The sequence below is a fragment of the Canis aureus genome, chromosome 19, assembly GCF_053574225.1.
Source record: "Canis aureus isolate CA01 chromosome 19, VMU_Caureus_v.1.0, whole genome shotgun sequence".
Lineage (NCBI taxonomy): Eukaryota > Metazoa > Chordata > Mammalia > Carnivora > Canidae > Canis > Canis aureus.
The window spans coordinates 52,446,169-52,454,668 of NC_135629.1; the positions used below are offsets into that span (position 1 = coordinate 52,446,169).

The 8,500-nt window shown below is 38.1% G+C and overlaps 1 pseudogene; it reads right to left on the minus strand.

Annotated features, from left to right (window-relative positions):
• Nucleotides 1-4,979: 4,979 nt before the first annotated feature.
• On the minus strand, nt 4,980-6,165 carry LOC144290630 (DNA replication complex GINS protein PSF1 pseudogene; annotated as a pseudogene).
• Between the last annotated feature and the right edge of the window lie 2,335 nt (nt 6,166-8,500).

Sequence of the window (8,500 nt, forward strand, 5' to 3'; positions counted from 1 at the left end):
TTTGGTATATTTATGTTTCTAAGATGATTACATTTTTTTAGGTTGTCCAGTTTTTTGGCATATAATTGTTCATAGGAGCCTCTTATCCTTTGTATCAGTTATAAGGTTTACTTTTTCATTTGTAATTTTGTTGATTTGGGTCCTTTTTTCATTGGTTAGTCTAGCAAAAGATTTGTCAATTATGTTTATTTTTTGAAAGAATGAACATTCTTATTTATCTTTTCTATTATTTCCCTTTTTCTATTTATATTTCTGTTCTAAGCCTTATTACTTCTTTCCTTCTGCTAACTTTGGGTTGTTTGTTTTGTTCTTTTTCTAGTTCCTAAAGGTTTGAGTTAGATTACCTATTTGAGATCTCTCGTTTCTTAATGTAGGGGTTTTTTGTTAGGAACAACCTCCTTGGAAATCTTTTTGCTGCGTCCTATAAATTTTCATATGCTGTGTTTCCATTGTTTGTCTTGATACTTTCTAATTTCCTCCTTATTTAATTCATTGGTTATTCAGTAGAGTGTTTAATTTTGAAGTGCTTTTGTATCTTCCAGTTTTTTTTCCTGTTTTTTATTTTCATGCCATTGTGGTCAGAGAGAAGATTCTTGGTAGAATTTCAGTATTTGAATTTGGTTGAATTATTTTGTGGCTTAACATATGGTCTTAGATAATTTCAGGTGTGCTTACATAGAATTTGTATTCTATGGTCAGAGAGAATATTCTGTATATGTGTGGTAGATCCATTTGGTCTACGGTTGTGTTAAAAACAGCGGTTTCCTTATTGATTTTGTGTGGACTATCTATCCATTGTTGAGCGTGGGGTATTAAAGTCCCACAATATTAACGCATTTCTGCTCTTAGCTGTTAGTTTTTGCTTTGTAATATCTGGATGTTCTGATGTTGGATGCATAAATATTTACAACTGTTATATCTTCTTGAATGATTAACCCCTTTATCATTATGTAATAATGATAAATAAAATAAAATAAATCTTTAAAAATAAATAAAGTATGTTATTTGCTATAAGTGTAGCTACTCCTGCTTTTTCTTTCTTTCTTTCTTTTTTTTTTTTTTTGGTTACCATTTGCTGAATATCTTTTTTCATCCTTTCACTGTTAGTCTTTGTATATCTTTAAGGCTAAAGTTAGTCTCTTATATGAAGCATGTCGTCCAATCTTGTTGTGTTAGGTATTCAGCTATTCTGTTTTTTGATTGGAGAATTTAATCCACTGATATTTAAAGTTATTATTGATAAAGTTATTTAAAGTTCATTGTTTTCTGGGTGTTTTGTTGACTTTTTTTAAAAAGATTTTTATTTATTTATTCATGATAGACACACAGAGAGAGAAAGAGGGGCAGAGACACAGGCAGAGGGAGAAGAAGGCCCCACACTGGGAGCCTGACGTGGGACTCGATCCTGGGACTCCAGGATCACACCTTGGGCAAAAGGCCACCCCGGGCCAAACCACTGAGCCACCCAGGGATCCCTTTTGTTGACTCTTTACTCCTTGTTTTTATCCTGCTGTTGTACTGTTGTTTTTCTCTGGTGTCTTCTGGTATTAGTTTCTGGCTTCTTTATCAATGTAGGGCTCAAACTTAGAACCTGAGATCAAGAGTCGCATGCTCTACCAACTGAGCCAGCCAGGTGCCCCTATCACAACTTTTACTACAGGCTTTTTTTTCTCCATGTGGTTACTATGAGGCTTACATAAAATATCTTAAAATTTTAACATTATCTTAAAACTACAAATAACTTCAGTAGCATTCCTAAATTTTATACTCTTACTTCTCCCTCTCACATTTCAGGTTAATGATGTTACAGCTTATGTGTCTTTTTAGACATATACTATATGTAGAATAACATATTATTATACTTATGGATATTTTTACTGTTTGTTTTTTAACTTCTAAATTGGAGTTGTGAATCATCCACTACCATTACCATGTTACAGAATCCAACTTTGAGTATGTATCTACTGTTACCAGTGAGTTTTACGCTACCTTATGTTTTTTTGATGTTAATCAGTGTCCTTTTACTTCTACTCAAAGAACTCCCTTTAGTATTTTTTGTAAGTCAGGTCTAGTGGTGATGAATTCTCACAGCATTTGATTGGTCAAAGGAGTCTTTATCTTTCCTTCCTTTCTGAAGGACAGGTTTGCCAGGTATAGATAAAAGTCGTGGTTGACAGTTTAATTCTTTCAACATGGTTTTCTTTCAGTATTTTGAATATGTCATTCCATTCACTCCTGGCCTGAAAAATTTCTTTTCTTTTTTTAAAAAAGATTTTATTTATTCATCAGAGACACAGAGAGGCAGAGACATAGGCAGAGGGAGAAGCAGGCTCCTTATGAGGAGCTTGATGCAGGACTCATCTCAGAACCCTGGGATCATGCCCTGAGCTGAAGGCAGATGCTCAAGCACTAAGCCACCCAGGTGTCCCTGGCCTGAAAAATTTCTGTTGAGAAATCCACCCATCATTTATTTTATGGGAGTTCCCTTGTATGAATTATCTCTTTTTTGCCACTTTCAAAATTCTTTGTCTTTGACTTTGTCAATTATGTGTCTTGCTGTAGCCCTATTTACGTTCAACCTGGGGGGGGGGGGGGCTATGGGTCTCATGGATCTGGATGCCCATTTCTCTCTGAGGTTTTAGCCATCCTTGCTTTAAATTTTCTTCTTTTGGATTTCCCACAATGCAGATATTGTTTCTTTTGATCTTCTATTAAGTCCTATAGGCCTTCTTCACTCTTTTTCATTCCTTTTTCTTTTTTGCTGCTTTGACTGGATGCTTTCAACTGTCCAGTCTTCTAGGACACAGATTCATTCTTCTGCATGGTCAAATCTGCTTTTCAACGTTTTCTATTGTATTCTTCAGTTCATTAATTATATTTTTCACCTCTAGGATTTGCGTGGTTATTTTCTTTTAAAGTTAAGTAATCTCTACACCCAACATGGGGCTCAAAGTCATGACTCTGAGATCAACAGTCACATGCTCTGCTAACTGATCCAGCCTGACATCCTTCTGTTTGACAAAGAAATAAAAACTATTAAAAACAACCAGGGCAGCCCGGGTGGCTCAGCGGTTTAGTGCCTGCCTTTGGCCCAGGGCATGATCCTGGAGACCTGGGATTGAGTCCTGCATCGGGCTCCCTGCATGGAGCCTGCTTCTCCCTTGGCCTGTGTCTCTGCCTCTCTCTGTCGCTCATGAATAAATAAATAAAACATCTTAAAAAAAAACAACAACAACCAAACTTCTCATTTTATGCACGCATTGTTTTCCTAATTTTGTTTAGTTTTATGTGTGTTCTTGTAGTTCACTAAGCTACTTTAAGAGGAATATGTTGTCTGACAATTTATAAATTTCACTTCTTTAGGGTCACTTTTCAGAGCTTTACTAGTTTTCTTTGGCAGTGTCACGTTTACTTGATTTTTTTCATGATCCTTGATTACTTACATGGGTATCTGCATATTCTCAGTAAGTGGTCTCCTCTTTCAGGGTTTACAGGTTCACTTTGGCAGAGATTGTTCTTTACCAGTCAGGTCAGTTTAACTTTCTGAATTGTTTGCTGGTAGTGTCCTTGGGCAGACGGGATTGCTAACAATGTCTGTTTTGGGGGAAGTCCACTGCCTGAGCTCTGAAGTTAGGGGAGCTACTAACAGTGGATAGAGATGCTAGCTTGGTTCTCTGCCCAAGCGAGGCTATGGGATGGGCTGTGAAGTTGCCTGGGTTCCCTAGTCAAGCTTACTAGCTGGTAAGGGCTTGGTACTATCCTCAGAGGTAGGCCGGGTCATGAATTATCTTCCCTGTCTTGGTTGGGCAGCAGGACAGACCTTGGTGCCTACATGGCTCATTGTTTGGGGACCCAAATCAGGCAAGACCGTGCACTGGATTCCCTGCCCACTTGAAGGTACTCAAATCAAGTTCCTGTGAGTAACATTTTACATTTATGTCAATGGTCACATTTTGTTGGATAGGGTATACCTATGTTACAATTCAGTGGAAAATGCGAAGGTCAGCCAAGGAACAAAGAGGGAGGATACAGAAACATCACCTCAATGAAAAGAAGTACAAATCATTTGAAGCCATTCTTCATGTGTCACAGTATGTCTCTGGGTTTCAATGTCTATGTCTAGGAGACTTTCCATTATGTTTGCCTATTTAAGAGTTTGTTTCCTAGTGGGTGTGTTCACAGGTTTGTGGTTACTATTATATCTTACTTGTGTGATTCTGGACTTATCTCTAAGTCCTGTATCTAGTGTATAATTCAGAAGGTAGTTGATCAGAATGTATTCTAAATTCTTTTTCTAAATTCTTTTTTCTTATTTGAATGTTTGGTATAATTCACAGTGAAGCCATCTTGTGGATTTTGTAGAAATTTTATTCCTGATTCTCCTCACTAGTCTAATAATGAATTAGACTAAAAAGAAAGAAAGAAAGAAAAGAAAGAAAGCTACTGATTAAGACTCTTACTTTATTTTTTGATTAGGACTTTTAACTTTTTTAAAAAAGATTTTTATTTATTCATGAGAGACATAGAGACAGAGAGAGAGAAAGTCAGAGACACAGGCAGAGGGAGAAGCAGGCTCCATGCAGGGAGCCTGATGTGGGACTCGATCCCAGGTCTCTAGGATCATGTCTTGGGCTGAAGGCGGTGCTAAACCGCTGAGCCACCCAAGCTGCCCAACTTTTTTTTTCTTAAGTAATCTCTACACCCAATGTGGGGTTCAAATTCACTATCCCAAGGTCAAGAGTCGCATGCTCTATTGACTGAACCAGCCAGGTGCCTCTAAGATTCTAAACTACAAAGCTTTCAATATAATGCAGTGTATAAATTTTAGACACCAAGAGGAAAAATAAGAGGAAATAATGGAATTCAAAGAAAAAAAAAAACAAAAATAAGACAAATGAAAAGCATACAGTTGATAACTGAATTAAATCCAAATATCAGTAATTACATTACAAATAAATGACTCCACTATATGATAAGGATTGTTATTATGGATTTTTTTTCCAAAAACAACAAAAAAAAGGATTTTATTGTATTAAAGAGTACTGTATTAATTTGCCAAAGTTTTATAACTTAAGAAAGGTATTAACTTCCTTGGATTTGTACTTTAAGGCAGTATGCTATATTGTGGGCTGGAGACATTCACTGAAAAAGTCATTACTGGGGAGAAAAAAAAATAAAAGAAAATCAAACATAACAAACATTTACTTTCATTAAAAAAATGGTCAAAAAACCATATTGTAGTAACTCAAAGAATGTTATGATTATAAATACAGATACAGTTTTCAGTTCATTACAAAGCAGAGGATGAATCCTAACCCCTCAGCCACACACTTCTGGTTATCTTACAGAATGTCTTAACTTTTAAAACCAAAGAGGTGAGGTCGGGAGGGAGGCATAGAACTTTCCATGGTGTGGTTCCCCCTTGTGCTGCCATAGCACAAGGTCAGGACAGCCCGTGCTCCAGAACTCCCTGTCTAACCAGCTGCTCACACTTCCATCGGGGTAAGAAATGCTGGCTATTTTTTTTTTTTTTTAAATAGGACTGAAGTACCATCATCAACTTCAAATTCTCCATAGTCTTTTAGATACCGCACTTCTATATATAGGCTTTTCGGAGGTTTCATATCCTGCGAGATGTCCAAACCTTCGTCTCCTCCCAGTGACCTCATATAAGTAGCAAGGGACTTTTTATAATGATCGAACCACTCCATTTCTTCGGCACACATGTGAAACTGTAGAGCGCTGGGCAGGACGCTGCCATACTCCCACCTGAGCGCTCTGATCCGAGGCAGTCAGTCATACAAATACACTACAGCACAGAGTCGATTCCTCAACAAAGAGCAGTGTCGAAATTTGATGGTTGGTATCAAGTCACTTCGTCCACCTGACTTTACTTCATTCACATCAGACTGGTTTTGTTCATATAAAGCTTTCATCTCCTCCAGAACTTGCCTGAGTTCATCCTCATTGAAGGCTGGCAGCTGCCCTTCTGCCGCACCATGCAGCTCGCGGACTAGTTCCATCGCCGTTTAGCAGAACGTTATCATACGTGCCCCGGTCCCGAGGCCAACGTCAACCACCGGCTCTCACACCAACAGTCGCCGGGTTCACACACAATGCTCGGGGGTCCCACAGTTGTGTTATTGTGGATTTAAAAATTATCAGTATTAGACTGCAGAATTTAGAGCTAATCAGGCAGAAATTAAAAACCAATTGAATGAGATGCAATCCAAACTAGAAGTCCTAACGACGAGGGTTAACGAGGTGGAAGAACGAGTGAGTGACCTAGAAGACAAGTTGACAGCAAAGAGGGAAACTGAGGAAAAAAGAGACAAACAATTAAAAGACCATGAAGATAGATTAAGGGAAATAAACGACAGCCTGAGGAAGAAAAACCTACGTTTAATTGGGGTTCCCGAGGGCGCCGAAAGGGACAGAGGGCCAGAATATGTATTTGAACAAATTCTAGCTGAAAACTTTCCTAATCTGGGAAGGGAAACAGGCATTCAGATCCAGGAAATAGAGAGATCCCCCCCTAAAATCAATAAAAACCGTTCAACACCTCGACATTTAATTGTGAAGCTTGCAAATTCCAAAGATAAGGAGAAGATCCTTAAAGCAGCAAGAGACAAGAAATCCCTGACTTTTATGGGGAGGAGTATTAGGGTAACAGCAGACCTCTCCACAGAGACCTGGCAGGCCAGAAAGGGCTGGCAGGATATATTCAGGGTCCTAAATGAAAAGAACATGCAACCAAGAATACTTTATCCAGCAAGGCTCTCATTCAAAATGGAAGGAGAGATAAAGAGCTTCCAAGACAGGCAGCAACTAAAAGAATATGTGACCTCCAAACCAGCTCTGCAAGAAATTTTAAGGGGGCCTCTTAAAATTCCCCTTTAAGAAGAAGTTCAGTGGAACAGTCCACAAAAACAAAGACTGAATAGATATCATGATGACACTAAACTCATATCTCTCAATAGTAACTCTGAATGTGAACGGGCTTAATGACCCCATCAAAAGGCGCAGGGTTTCAGACTGGATAAAAAAGCAGGACCCATCTATTTGCTGTCTACAAGAGACTCATTTTAGACAGAAGGACACCTACAGCCTGAAAATAAAAGGTTGGAGAACCATTTACCATTCGAATGGTCCTCAAAAGAAAGCAGGGGTAGCCATCCTTATATCAGATAAACTAAAATTTACCCCAAAGACTGTAGTGAGAGATGAAGAGGGACACTATATCATACTTAAAGGATCTATTCAACAAGAGGACTTAACAATCCTCAATATATATGCTCCAAATGTGGGAGCTGCCAAATATATAAATCAATTATTAACCAAAGTGAAGAAATACTTAGATAATAATACACTTATACTTGGTGACTTCAATCTAGCTCTTTCTATACTCGATAGGTCTTCTAAGCAAAACATCTCCAAAGAAACGAGAGCTTTAAATGATACACTGGACCAGATGGATTTCACAGATATCTACAGAACTTTACATCCAAACTCAACTGAATACACATTCTTCTCAAGCGCACATGGAACTTTCTCCAGAATAGACCACATATTGGGTCACAAATCGGGTCTGAACCGATACCAAAAGATTGGGATTGTCCCCTGCATATTCTCGGACCATAATGCCTTGAAATTAGAACTAAATCACAACAAGAAGTTTGGAAGGACCTCAAACACATGGAGGTTAAGGACCATCCTGCTAAAAGATAAAAGGGTCAACCAGGAAATTAAGGAAGAATTAAAAAGATTCATGGAAACTAATGAGAATGAAGATACAACCGTTCAAAATCTTTGGGATGCAGCAAAAGCAGTCCTAAGGGGGAAATACATCGCAATCCAAGCATCCATTCAAAAACTGGAAAAAACTCAAATACAAAAGCTAACCTTACACATAAAGGAGCTAGAGAAAAAACAGCAAATAGATCCTACACCCAAGAGAAGAAGGGAGCTAATAAAGATTCGAGCAGAACTCAACGAAATCGAGACCAGAAGAACTGTGGAACAGATCAACAGAACCAGGAGTTGGTTCTTTGAAAGAATTAATAAGATAGATAAACCATTAGCCAGCCTTATTAAAAAGAAGAGAGAGAAGACTCAAATTAATAAAATCATGAATGAGAAAGGAGAGATCACTACCAACACCAAGGAAATACAAACGATTTTAAAAACCTATTATGAACAGCTATACGCCAATAAATTAGGCAATCTAGAAGAAATGGACGCATTCCTGGAAAGCCACAAACTACCAAAACTGGAACAGGAAGAAATAGAAAACCTGAACAGGCCAATAACCAGGGAGGAAATTGAAGCAGTCATCAAAAACCTCCCAAGACACAAGAGTCCAGGGCCAGATGGCTTCCCAGGAGAATTTTATCAAACGTTTAAAGAAGAAATCATACCTATTCTCCTAAAGCTGTTTGGAAAGATAGAAAGAGATGGAGTACTTCCAAATTCGTTCTATGAAGCCAGCATCACCTTAATT